The sequence below is a fragment of the Diprion similis genome, chromosome 6 (genome assembly GCF_021155765.1).
Source record: "Diprion similis isolate iyDipSimi1 chromosome 6, iyDipSimi1.1, whole genome shotgun sequence".
Taxonomy (NCBI): domain Eukaryota; kingdom Metazoa; phylum Arthropoda; class Insecta; order Hymenoptera; family Diprionidae; genus Diprion; species Diprion similis.
This window is the reverse complement of record NC_060110.1, coordinates 12,147,503-12,162,124: the sequence shown is the minus strand read 5'-3', so window position 1 is coordinate 12,162,124 and position 14,622 is coordinate 12,147,503. Positions and strand designations below refer to the sequence as shown.

The window sequence follows — 14,622 nt, the reverse complement described above, 5'->3', positions numbered from 1 at the left end:
GATCGGCAGTTTCGAAGAGATCTGAAAATTCTGAAACTGATCGCTCGATCGGGCACGAATGGAGAATAAATGAATAATAATAATAATGAAATTGGAATGATATTCATTTTAAAAAAGTACGATACGATAGAATATAATATGTAAAGCACTTAAAAATATTCTTATACATATATAGTTCAAAACAACACAATATTCAGAAAAGTGTGATTTGTCTTGTGCGAAAAAAACACGCACACGATTCCATGGTCCATCCGTAAAGAATTGAATAATATCGATTAGGCCGTGTGTAACGAAAACTGAAATACACCAAATGACCGTTTGCATCCAGTCGAGCTGCAGCTCCATTGGGACGTGGATGACAGCAGCTAACCATCTGAAAAGCAAATTGACATCACGAACGTACGCCTGTGTAATATGTAAATCGGCGGTGCATCAAATTGATTTCCAATTGAAACTGTCACTAAGGCAGAGCTCGAACGAGCCGTAATTTTTGACACTCGCGATCCGCTCGAGCTAGCCTGCCGCAGGCAACGAATCTATCGATAGCGACAGCAAACTGGCCCTGTAACGAGGGTGCGGCTGCAATAATGGCTGCAGCAACGTGCAGCAGCATTTTCACCGCGAGATTGAAGAGCCACTTGAATCGCCGACGTCATCACGGTGGCCATATTTTTCGCTCGTTTCAAAGCTCGAGAAAGGAAGTGGAAAGAGGTAACGCCGGCACGTGGCTCATGATTAACGATTGGAGAATACCGAACTGAAATGATTCGGTAGAATAATAAGTAAGGCGCCGAAGAAACTCGCGGCGAGAGGAAAAGCGAAAGAGAGTCGAGGAGGAGGAGGAGGAGGAGGAGCAGGAGGAGGAGGAAAGAATTTCATTGTATAACAATTGGGTCAACGATATACCATCGAGAGCATAATGGGACACGGTGAATGAATGGGTGTAGAGTTTTATTTTTCAACGTCATTCGTCATGGATAATACTCGTCGGATTCTGTTGCTCTTGGACAGGATTAAGTGCCGTATACCTCGTTCTCTTTGCTGCTGCTGTTGCTTCTCCTTCTCCAGCTGCTGCAGGATCTCGGCTAATGGGTTAAATTATTCAGCAAATTTTCAGCCGCCGTCTGACCTATGATTCGAGGTGACAGCTCGCGCGAAAAACTTGCGCCAATGTTCTTTAGAATAACACCAAGTTACACCATAAGCTCCGCGACTTTTCGCCGACATTCTTTAACAAAAATCGGTGAGGCTCGTAATTCGGTCCGTGCATGGCAAGATAGATCAGCGAAAATGCGCCTCGGCTAATTTAATTCAATTTAATTCTCCCATGGTGACAACTGCACCTACATCGTATACAAAAAAGTTCCATTACTCGAGTGATGCGACGTGCGGGTAACATACATTAGCAATTTTCGACAGTACTGCAGTACATATATGTGGATGTGTCTGCGGAAGAATCCACACTCTGAGTATAATACACGTAATTATATATAACTTGATTGAAATCACGCTCTAGTTGGGTATAATGCTGCTGCTGCTGCTGTAGTAGCAGTGCGACGGTAAACTTGTTCGACGAATTTCACGCGCAAACAATTACGCACGGATTGAGAAGCAAGATGAGCCGAAACTTTCGGAGGGGGGATTAATTCGAACGGTAGCGTTAGGTGCAATATAAAGTCCATCGGAATCCACGATTTCAAGAGGGTCGTGAGTACCTGCAATGGCGGGATTCCGAGATTGAACCAGGACATGTCCACGGTGTGAAGAAGCCATCGACTGGGAAACAATGCCGGTCACGCATACTCAACGGATCGCACGCGGCACGGGTACAGGTACATTACCCAGCTGCCACCCTTTCGCCAACGCGCGGTGACTGTAATGGCTCTGAAACAACATCACTTCGTATTAAGCACATCTCCAAACGGTTTGTAGATGCCTATGTATGCATGCATGTATGTATATACACATTGTACACGTACATACATGTAGGTACCTATCCACGAGCTGTATATGCGAGATAACTTTGTCCTCTCTACGGCAAAGTCTGTCAGCTGACGTTTCATTTTCATTCAACGTTATACCGCGTCCTGTAACGTTCCATCACGTTCCGGTTGCTCAGCATCCGCGAATCCATGGAGTGATACATTATAATATAACTAATGGTGCCGGGTCTAACATAAGCTAGCTGTCGGATAACATCGAGAAGTTATTCCGACGACCGACTTTTACCCAGTTTCTGTGTAGGTGTACCAAGGCCTTCCTGACATCAGTTTCGGTGCAGGGTATGGAGGTACCTCATGCGGTATCGGTGAGTCTTTCCGCAAGTTCGCCGACGTGTAAGCCGTGTTGAGAAAAAACTTTGCACATCGAATGGTATTCACTTTTTTAACTCCAAGCAGCGGATCTGTAACATTCACACATACAACGAAGGAAATTATGTTGAACGACGCGGACGTTTTGTATTTGTCGATTTCGACCTCAGATTTTTAGTCAGTTAACACGACTGGAAATCAAATCTCAAAATGTAATTTTCGCGAACATTCATCAAGGTTTTATGTGCATTTTAGTCGATCATTTATGTCTGGAAAAGAGTTTATGTAAGTCAAAATACTTCTGTTATCTCAATTTGTCCTATTGGATCCTCCATTTCCTTATTTTGTTTTGTCGAATTTTGGTTCTTCAAATTCTCATTCAGAGAGCCTGAATAATACTGCGAAAAATTGAAGTTTTCTGATTCAATTTTAAAAAACCAAATCGTAAGTTCTTTTACCAAGTACAAGATTTTTTTTAGATACAAACGGACTGCCGTTTGTACTTCAAAATATCAAATATCTAAAAGTGGCTTGGTTTTGTATTCGCTCTCACCGGCGGTATAAGTGAGACTCTTGAGACTAGTCCTAATAAATGTTGAACTTCAACGTTGTTACGTTCACAGACGTTCTGTCCCATCCAACTTGAAAACCTGCCCGCCGTCTCAAGTTGATCAAACGTTGTAATAAAAATACAATTCACTTCTGTTATATAAAAGTACTGGATCCAAGAGGAAATGTAGAGGTTTGAGAAAACAATATGAGAGGGAAATAATGTTCGCGCGCGCAACGTCGTCAGTCGCACCTTCTATTCCACCCTGCAGTCTGGCGTGCCTTTGTACGCGTATAAGATGATGTTATATATACCGACATTATAGTAATACAATGCGTGCTTCATTTATCGAACGATTCGTTTCCCTTCGTGTTCTTCAATATCACGATTAAAGTATAAAAATGCAATTGAACGAATAATTCCACTGCAGCCCAATTTTTTAATCCACCAACTTTAGAGAACGGTTGAAATCACGTGGCACTCATTCAAGTATGTATCGCTCTTTTCCCGCTACTTCCGGCATTGGAAAAAAATAAATCCACGTATATTTTTTACCATGGTAACCGATGGAAGGAAGGAAGGAAGGAAGGAAGGAAGGAGCGAGAATCACCGCGTGTAAAGTTTATTTTTTTCGTCCCTCGAATTATTGGCCGTCAATTTTCTTGAAGGTGCACCGATTCACTCGACTTTATTATGAACCCAGTTTGGCGAGGAGGGAGAGAAAGTATCGGGAGAAAAAACAAACGCTATAAGGTTATTCGTAAAAATAATCCCGGTTCCTCTGCAGCGTTTGTATAGCTTACGTGGGTATGCGCGAGGGTATAAAACTTCCGGCGAAAGGTTTTGAGAAAATAAAACATTTCACACCCCCGGAAAATATTCCGGGGAGGCGATCTGGAATTCGGGAAAAAAGCAGAGGCCGAAAAACTATCGCTGCATCACATTGACCGTGTTCGGAGAAAACCCTGCCTAGTGGCTCAAATATGAATCAACCAAAGAGAAGAATGACGCCAAGACCTTCCGGATCCTCAGGAGCCTTCGAACCCATTGCTTCCGGGTTCGGGAGGGAGCGGTTGGACAATATTTTTCTATCGCCCTCCATCGATAAGTCTCAGTCTTCCACGAGAGCGCGACGCACCAGCGATTGGTGACACAAATGACCCAGAATCCAGGTTCAAGCCGCGCACTCGGGACGAACGGAAAAGGATGGCGTGGGTGTGGCAGGATGCGAGGAGAGGAAATGGGAAATGACGCGTGAGTTGGTAGAGGCCGTGTCTGAACTTTATTAAAAATGTTATCAAAATCGGCGTATTGCTGAGAATCCGAGCCGAGAGTGAGTTATCTACTCGGTATTTCAGATGCAGAGATGACTTATCGTTAGGTACGTATCTTTTCACTAAACCGTCTGGATCCGTAAGACGGCCACCCCTGTTTCCTAATTATCGTTTAATTTTCGTAATGAGTTTCGGGGGCTTTCGCGTGTCTTTTTGTTGTTAAATTCCGGCAGTAGTCATGTGCGAAAGTGTGTAATTTAATCACAGCCATTGAAATCCCCGAATTTTCAGTGCTGTTGGAAATAAAACGCGATACCTTTGTTATTTAATGTTGCCAAAACTATAACTTCCATGCTTTGCCATTAGCGCAAGAGGTTTAATTGATCGCGTATATAACTTTTCCAACTACATGCGATTCATTGCAGTACAAAGTATAAATCATTGACTTTTGGTCTACCTTGTTACGAACGTTACGACTTTAGCTTTAATTCGTGTGGCGAGATATAATCAAATGCTGAATATATACATTTAAGGCTTACAGCTTCACGGATGACGATATTTCACCCGGTTTGTTTTCAAAACGATCCTACACCCGCGGTGTGTATGTATAAAAATGATCAATCTCCGATACTCAAAAATGTCATGAGATCTACACTAGGGTGTTTCAGAAAAAAGTAATTTGCGATTTTTCACCGTGTAACCCCCTAAAAAGTTTGTTCAGGTCGAAAGAAAAATTCTGTAAAAGATGAGCGTTCTAAGTTATGGAAGAAGTATGTGGAAGATCACGGTCATTTGATTTTACACGATAAAGTTGTTAAAAAGAGAGGGGGAATACAATAAATGCACGTATAAAGACCGGAATTACTATAATATGATCAAAAAGTAAGCTTGATATATCTGTGATGTACCATTGCAGGATATGATGCATTATTTATTCAATTCGATGTATATAATAATAAGTACGTTAATGTTAAGTATACCACATTATTGTTAAAATTAACAACGAATCTTACAAATAACTGCAGATTTTGCTTCTGAGGAAGTTCTACCCACAAGCAATAACTGCATTGAATATTTTCGTTGAGAGTTATAGTGTCAAACGATGCGAATAACCTTTACTTGGTGTGAAAAAAGTTTGTATGAGCATGTTCAGATCAAATTTGAAGTCGCGAATCCATTGATCTGCGGTTATTTAAGGTTTACAAAAACAATTGTAAGTTTCCGTAGATTGCAGACGTATATATAAAGTTGTTGTTTTTCATGTGACTGCAGAAAAACTTGCAGGTACAATCTTGGACGCCAGCGTTGAATGAATTATGGTAATTGGATGTTTACTGTTTAAACAAAATATACAAATATTTCTGCACCGCTGGCGGGTATAATTTGTCCAATTACTTTAGACAAACTTCGTTTTCGAGAACTTTGAAACTCCCAACGTTCAATGTCTTTTTATACATAATTATGATACATAACGTCAACGGCGTAGGCTTAGATGCATGTTGAAGTTAATGTTAAAATGTTTAATTATTAATAATTGATGACACTCACTCCACTCGCCCAGAATTATACGCTCAGGCTTTCTTCTTACTTTCCGAAAAATCCAACTCGCCTTTGTTTGACACGAATCAATGTGCCAAAGCCGGTAAAACCTTCGCTGAAACGTGAGCCTGCGGTCGCTTTGTGGTTAGCAATTTTTTGCGAATTTATCGCAACTCCGTGCGATAATATTAACGCAAAAAAATAGCTGAGCTGGATTCGGCGAGGCTTTGATCCACGGGGAAACAAAACCAATCAAAAAATAGCAATTCATAGATATAAATCCTGTTTCGAGAACACGACTTTTGTTCGGCAATCTCACATTTAACGACGCACGTACCATAAATTTCAGGTAAACGTGTTAATCAACAGACTGCGCATTGAGACAAAAACTAGAAAATTTTGGATCATTACATTTTTCCAATTCGTTGTTCTTCAGATTCGAATAATCTTACCTAATAAGGGTGAAAATTCGATGTAGTTATTAGTACTGGTTGGAAATATCGTACAAGCCTAACAACTAAAAGTATCCCCTATTACGCAATGATAATTATTAAATTCGATTTGTGATTTAACCTGAAAAGCACACAGTTCGATATAATATCCCACGCGGTTTCCCAGCTACTAATTTAACACGCCGCCTGCTTCTCGGAGGACGTTCGTACAGAAACTTGACGCCCGCGGTGTTATTGTTAGGAAACGGATTCGTGTACCAACTTTTATTTTACTTTCTTTCTTTCTCTCTTTCCTCTCTTTTTCATCATTTTTTTCATTATTCTTTTTCGCTCCGCAGCCCATAAATTTCACCGGAGTTTCGTCCAGGATTAAGATATCAGCTTATTGTAACAATCCTCTGCACTGGGTTTCCTATTATTATTTTACTTCTTTCTTTTTCAATGCCCGCAAGAAAGCCAAGGCATTGTACGCGGCTATACGTGTACTGCAGTTCAAGTATCAGAAGCTGGTCTACCTGTACCGTTCATTGGACTTCGGAGGGGCGTAGCAGGGAGGGGGTTTTACTTTTTTTCCTTCTCTCCCCTGGATGGAAATGCGGTGGTAAAAAGAAGAGGGAGCAAAAAGTGAAATGAAGTTCAATCCTCGGGCCGGAACAGTCGTTTGCAACATTTTCTTTCCTCCGTTCGAAACCAAGACACACCCTCGGGGGGCTAATAGTTTCGAGTTTGAAAAACAAAGAAACTCGCGGAGTGACTGTGATGGATGGAACTGCCAATGCAAAAAGGTTGGATCGACGGAAACGGAGCCGGACCGAGTTTTGCATCTGTGCCTGGTCCCCACCCCTCGCCCCCACCCCCATTCTCCACCCCACGAAGTATTTATCTCCGTCAGCTATTAAGTGATCCGGGTGCTCTGACTCAAAGCCAACGAAGGAGGCTGCACGCTTTGAGGGAAATGGAGCTTCAAGAGCTTGCAGAGTAGAGCCGAGAGAGCTTGCGACCTCAAGCCTCGCCCTCTGACTCGCCGATGTGCAACCTCGTCGCGAACAAAGGCCAACCAGGGCGTAACACCAGGTAGCTTAGGTAAGAAAAAAAAGAAGTTTGGTCAATAGAAAGTTTGATAATACAAGATAACTTTCGGAAAAACCTTTCATATGGAAACTCGGCCGTTTCGAGTTAGTCGCGGCTAGGTATGAGGTGGGTAGGTATAATATACGTATACAGTTTGCGAAGAAAGAAACAGTCGGGGAAAGCTCCTTTTCTCCGTTCCCGAATGTCCGACTTCTTTTCCCCTTTTTTACGACACGGGGCTGACGGTCGAGCGGTCGGTCCTACCCACAGTTGTACAATCTAGGTATGTCGTTCGTACGCTTCGCAACATTTTGTCACTTATATTATTCAGACTTATAGTCTGAAATGCCTTGACATGGTATCTCTTCAGAAGCACGATGGGTTCTATAGTATCAATTTCCGGTATTAGTTTATAAATCTTTCTCTTCCATTGTATTTGCCATAATTATGTTACAGCTAGGCATTTTCTTCCGCACTCAAATTGCCACACGTTCGTTAAACTTATATTTCTCCCGCGATATTTTCATACGCCAAGGACTCTGTGGGAAACGAAAATTATACACGTATGTTGTATTGTATATACTTTGAGCAAAGTTGCCAGCCAATAATTGACGTGTGGCTTTAATGCCGTATACTGTATAAGCACAAATCAAAATAACACGTATTTTCAGCTGGGGAATATGTGTCATATAATATGTTTTTCGTTATGGATATTGTATTTGTACGTTATTACTACTATACGTAATATGACGGAAAATAATAATAATTCTAAGCAAACTATGCGGCCGCGGTACTCGTAAAATGCGTCTGTGTTCTCGACGTAACGTCATTTCTTTTTTCATCATCATTCCTTTTATTTTGCATTCTCCAGCCGTCAAGGAACAGATCGTTGCGAATAACTGCTAGCGGTAATTCCCGTAGGTAGTGAAATTGCCAAAGACGACAATTTATGTGTTTTCGTCCACCCTCGCTGGTTTATTGCCCAAGATAGAGTTTTGATTTCCATCTCACACATAGGTATACCTTATACTCCAGTCTACGGTCTTGCGGACCCGGGAAAAGGCTTCAAAATTTCTATAATCTCGATAAAATACGTAAGATATTGGATGCCATGATAGCACATCGCGTGCGGGATGATGAAAGTCGATCTACTTCTCAGACTCATGAATTGCAATATCACTTTTCACTCGACTGGGGTTGAATAAGAGAAAGTGTCCGCAGTGGACTCGAAGCTCACACTTTTAACCATCCTTATTATTAATATTACGATCATTAGTTAAATTAAGACTGTATGTATATACGAACAATAATTAAAGTTTCCGTGTAATTATATGTACACATACGTTTTACGGTAATACCTTTGCGAATGAGTCAAGAGAGGCTTGTAGCAGCTAATTAAAACCTATCTGTGGTTAAAGTAGCACTAAAAAATCATTTATTCGAGTGTTCATCAGCTAAATATCTTAGACATACGTTTGAGAATGAAACGGTGGAGAGCAAGCTTGGAAATGATACAAATAATCGTGCAGCAAATAGATGCATAAGGTATACATATAGGCACACCTTGTAACGTCGTAAGTAAATACATTATTAAACCCTCGCCATCCGAAGTAATTAAGTGCTGTAAATATTTTGACTAATCGTCGATTACAAGGTTTTCATTTTCTAGACATCGAATGTATGTACGTACGTTAGGGTGGTTCAAAAAAAGTTTTTTTTCGCTCCTAGTAGTATTCTGATGATAACTATGCTTTATTCTAGAGGTTTGGAAAGCTTGAAAAATAAGCTTCAAGGATCTATGCATGAATTGAAAAAATATTTCACAGTTTACGAGTATTTTAATTTTTAACAATAAATGAAATTTTTCCATGTTTACTGAATGGGTAGTAAAAATTGAAATAACGACCTTTTAGACTTGAGCTAGAGAGCTCATCTTTCGACAGGATCTTTTTACCATCAGCATTTGAGGGGGAAGAGCGAAAAAAACCTTTTTTTCAACCACCTTAATGTACAGGTTAATTAGTCAGGGTTTGAACTTGCTCAATGTGAAATTTATATATTCTACAATTATCGTAATTATACATCCAAGCCACGTGCATAGAAAATTTGCTCCTCAGCTGATCTTGTTGTGGGTATGAGTGTACCAGAGCAACTCTCTTATGCCAAAGTAATCGCCACACTTATACGGGAATAACAAAGATATTTAGTGTGAACACTTATATACAGGTAAATAAATAAATATATATATTATATAAATAACAATAACGAAGAGAAAAGAAATTGTAGTAATATCGAAAAAATAAAAATGCATTTGCAATATGATATGAATAAATTGGAAATTAAAAAAAGAGATGTGTCATGTACTTACCGATATCAAAATCGTCGATACGTTTCATGGCACTTCGCAAGAACTAACATTTTTACTCGAACACGGCAACATGTACGAAAAGCAAAACTTGGACGTCCTTTTGGCTGCTTCTGTCCCTAAAAAAGTTGACGCATTTTGTTGGATAGATATGTGTAGATATCACCGTTGCTATTTGTATACGGAAAAGCGGTATCGTGTTCCGCTGCAGAATAAACGATCATATCCGACATCGGAAGCACGCGTGATTCATAAGGCTCTCTCGTTGCGCGAATAATTTATGTTCATTCCAAAACTCCAAACAAAATACAGCTAGATGCACGATGTATGTATAATAATACATGTGTATGGCGCATTCCATATCAAATCATATTTCAGAGTTTCCTGAATTTCATAACCTCGTGCACAATTCATGTAGCAAAATAACGTATCGGCCGTGAGTTACTTCAAATTTTTCACTCCATTCGGTATCATGATATAAAGAATGAAAATGAATAGAAACCTTTGGTGAAAGAATCATTCTAAAATTACATTTAATTGCATTAAAATAAAATTTCGCTGTGTTAGAAATACGATATGCATCATGAAATCGGTTCTTATAAGGAAAAATATTTTATTGAAACAAATGAAAAGGGGATTAGAAAAAAAACATAGCATTTCTACGTTCGAGTTGAGACGGAATACTCCATACACGGTATCCCGCCTTTAGTTTGTCGCAAAGGCTCCTAAACTTCGGTCTTATAAAACGTGGAACTCACGGAATACGTTTTACCAGAAACTCCGGGTGCGATGCTAACGTCTCACTTGCATCCTGCAAGGAAGCTGGGGTGCCAGGGTAGGTGGACCGTGGCAGTGAATAACATTCTTAGCTACTGCAATACTCGTATTTCGAGAAAAGAAATAATTCGCACTGGAGCTGAAGAAAAAGTAAATAAATAAACAGCCCAAAAAGACCAAACAAGTTGTAGAGGGTACATAAGAAGAAACCACACCAGTTTTCACTCCCGTATCTCTATCTTTCTCTCTCGACTCTCACCCGGTATTTTGCTGCTTCGTCCCTCCTTCGTGCCTCGGTTTCGCAGCTCTTTTTGAAACCAACTGTGCATCAAGCGAAGACCAAACTACGAGGAAGAAATTCTCTATGCAAACGGCTGGAGATAACCTGCACCCCAAGCCATAGCATATTATTAACGGCACGGGAAGGCAAGGCTTTAAGAGATCATCTTCTTTTTTTCCCAATATTTTGTCAACATTTTCACACTTTTTCTTCTCTTTCATCAGCAACTTTTTTCCTCCATTTTCGAAGACCGTTGCCTTTTCCAGAGGTGGAATGGAATCAGCCGTGAACACACAGGATGACTCTTCGCGGTGAATCCTCGCAAACAAGCCTCGGCTTCACTTCCAAGTAGGTATTATACATGAGAGCTACCGGTGGAATCGGGCTGTTTGAAGATACCGGGGCGAAACGAACAAGGAACGTTCTCCGCCCATCCGCGCGAGTGTATTTCTTCTCTCGACTTGGGCAAGCCCAACTACACCGGCTCCGAATCATCCAAACAAAAGCTTATACTCAAGCCCGACGAGGGGGGCGAAAGAACGAAGGCGGGCTGGTAGTAGTTACATAGGACTTTGTTTCTCGCTCAGAGTACGAGAATTTTTGGCGCGCCCGGCGCACAAAGCGGGGCGAGAAAAGTTTTGGAAAAACTTTCGGACCTTGCCGTCTCCTTGTGTGCCTTGCATTCGTCCCCCACCCCCATCTCCTTCCTTTTCTTCGAAGTAACAACAGCATTCGAAATCCGAATCCAGCAGAGCGTGCACTTTCAATTCTCGACTCGATAATCGATACAAGTGCTCTCTCTCCGGCGCAAAGGCGGCAAACGGGCAGGAAGTAGGGGCTGGGAGATGACGAAGGGCCGAAAGTGAGCAGCCGTGCACCCTATCAAGATTATACTCCGCATCACGAAGCCGCGTTTTAAAAACTCGACGGCGAAATGAAAACTTCCTTCGATTCGGGGCTGCGAATGATTGTCGTGTGTTGTTGGCTGATTATTTTTTACCGAGTTAAGGAATCTTTATTTAAAACGCCGAGTTTTGAAATTAATCCTTTTTCCATTCCCTCGCGTCGCTCGTGTTTCATCGTTTCAGGAATAGAAAATCACTCCCTGCGCCTATATATCTCCTCGAGTATCACTATCTCAAGTTGAGTGTATGTACGTATAGATAACGATTGAATGAAAGAAGGTCTCATGAATATTTATACGTAATAACAATGATCGTGCTTTTCTTCAAGCCTCTGGTGCTTACCGCACAGCATCCCCTTGTTATTAGGAGGGTGATGAATTATCAATCAAATGATCGAGTAGCCGTAGAACTCTAATGTCGGCCATCGGGGTTCGCGGATTCGGAAGATGGATATATTTGAAAATATCTGGAGGGTCGATCCGTCGAAACTATGTAGGTATCCCTGAATACCCAGCGTCGATCGTCGAGACATCAAAGCGTACACTCGGTCCCAATGGTTCCCCTTTATATCCCGGCGAGCCCGTATATCCCGGACATGTATACATATATGTATGTATGTATGTATCTATGTATCTATGTATGTATGTATGTATGGATTATGTACATGGGAATATGTATACGTGCGTATACGTGCAGGGGGAGAAGTAAGTGAGGAAATGAGGGGTCCGAGGGGAGGAGGGCAGGGAATATCTCGCTAGCCTCGAGCAGTTGGCCGTCCTTCCATTATATTGCTTCGGACTCCCGAACGGCGAATACGTAAATTTAAGGGAACCGCACGTGAGCAAGATCTAAAAGGGTCCGGCGCCGTTGATCCCTGACGTTTTAAAGGACCAAACTGAAATAAGACTGGTTCGCCGAGGGAGGAAAGAACCGCGTTAAAGAGCAGTTCGCAACGGCCGAGGGGAGAGATAAGCTCTTCCGCCAATCCAGCAACCTTTTCTCTTTATTTGGCTTTTTTATGAGGTGGCGCTGACACGATAAATACTTAATGCCACGGTGTCGTTGGTAGGTAGGTAGGTAGGTGGGTAGGTACCTTTATGTGTATGTTAACTTGCCACCGCGCCGAGCAGCTCGCTCTAGATCCGAGTGAAACGCGCCAGCACTAACGACACTAACTCTATCGCTTTCCATCGATTAGAGCTGAGTACCCTCAACAAGAAAGTTGGCAGCAACACTCTAGCAACTGCGCTATACCAACGTATATAATACATAATGTGCATGCCTGTATATTTAGTGCAAAGTTGTTCTTCTCACTGCCGCAGCTGTATTAGATTACAAAACACACGAAACCCTGTTTCGGCTGAACGAAACCATCACCATTAACAAAAGAAAAATAACTCGTTCGTACGTATGTGCTAAATGTATATATATAGCTGGGTTGAATCTCGGGGAAACCCTTTGGGCCGAAGACCTTCGTTTCTCTACGAGGCCGAGAGACGAAAGACGATCCCATATTCGGAGTTTAATTACGGAAAGAACCACAGTTGGCAAATCGCTTCCTATTCCGGTGAAAAATTAATTAACCAACAAGATACACCGTCACGCGTGACCACCGTTGGGCACATACCCTGTAGGCTGACCTTCGTGTTCTTCGGGTGCTTTGCCTCGCCTCGCACGCAGACACGTTCCGATCCGGTTGGATGGTCTGGATGTTGTACGAACTACGATTACGCGCCCTGAATTTTACATGACTAAGGATACGTTGCTTGAACTGTAAATTCTATGTAAGAAACTCCGTGCGAAAACGAACTAGCTCGGACAAGATTTTTTTCAAATTCTCAAAATTAACGTCCAGATGCGGTAGAATTTTGTTACGCAGGACATATATGGTAATTTGCATTCGTGTTGACGGCGTGTCCGATCAATTTGACACTTCTTGTATACACGCGGAGAGAAGAAAATGAGTAGATTTTACTCAAAACTGCAGGCAAAGAGGGACACGTAAAGGTTTTTGGTAAAAAAAACATGCTCATCTCAACGATATTTTTTACTTTAAATATAGTAGGTCTTATAGAAATAATCTTAACCTCGAATGTGTATGTAGGAAGGATCATAGATATAGATGGTCATCAAAGAAAAATTTTGCTTTGTGTCAACGTTTCGACCCTGATTTTGTATCCTGATGGATCCCTCTGTTCTTGCAGTTTTTAGTGAAATCTGGTTTTTTATTCTCTGTGTGCAAAATATATATTTTTCGCGGATATTCAACTGGAAGAATTAACAATGAATGCACTACCTTTTTCACTGTCTTATAATTGTGTACAGGTCCTCAAAGCGTCTCGTTACAAATACATTCGTATAACTGAGGCGTTTCGATGAAGTGGATGAGAGTTTGAGGCGTACAAGTTGAATTTCATTGTCAGCGACTAAGTATTATCAATATGTGCCACCACGTATTATTGTCTCATATCTACGTGAGTTGGTACATAAACGCGTCCACTGCGAGATGTTTATTTTTATTTTAGTAGCCTGTATCTTTGATCGGTGCAAGTACGCTTGACTGGACCGTTATAGAAATTCAGTTGCCTATAATATTGATCGTTGTGAGGCATCGAATCCTGCAGAATAAAAGGTAAATACGTGGTAATCTTTGTTATATTCACTTTCTTGACGGTGAATTCTCGTCGGAAAGAAGGGGAATCGTATCGAACCGATAAAAGTCATTCGAAAATCTAGCGAGCAAAGCGTTTCGAGGTAATAAAACGTCGAGGAGCTTACCTTTGGCGTTGCAGTTTTCTATGTACTTCGCGCTGCTTAAATCATCCCCGAGTATAATACGTATACGTGTACTGTACATAGTGTGAGATCGAAAATTAAAAATTTTCCAATTCCAAGTCCTTTGTTTTACTGCATGTTTTTAATTTCACCCCATCATGGTAAGTGCTGCAGTTCTACGTGGATTTCGGAGGTGGAATAATTAAATTTGGGGGCCTAACGACGTTAATAGCCTACAGCTCATAACTCCCGGCCGGATATATAATCGATACAGGAGTAAGCACTACTAATGTCGCTATATCCGTTGGACCAGATACGAGGC

The 14,622-nt window shown here is 41.3% G+C and overlaps 1 protein-coding gene and 1 long non-coding RNA gene across 2 annotated transcripts in view; both read left to right on the top strand.

The window, feature by feature from the left end:
• The window catches only part of LOC124407728 (myosin-13-like), a 76,094-nt gene that overhangs the window by 51,067 nt on the left and 10,405 nt on the right, over window positions 1-14,622 (top strand). The gene's annotated exons all lie outside the window — the stretch shown is intronic.
• On the top strand, window positions 6,186-13,352 carry LOC124407730. The gene is made up of 2 exons (XR_006929348.1): window positions 6,186-7,210; window positions 11,854-13,352. It is a non-coding gene; the product is annotated as an uncharacterized LOC124407730 (long non-coding RNA).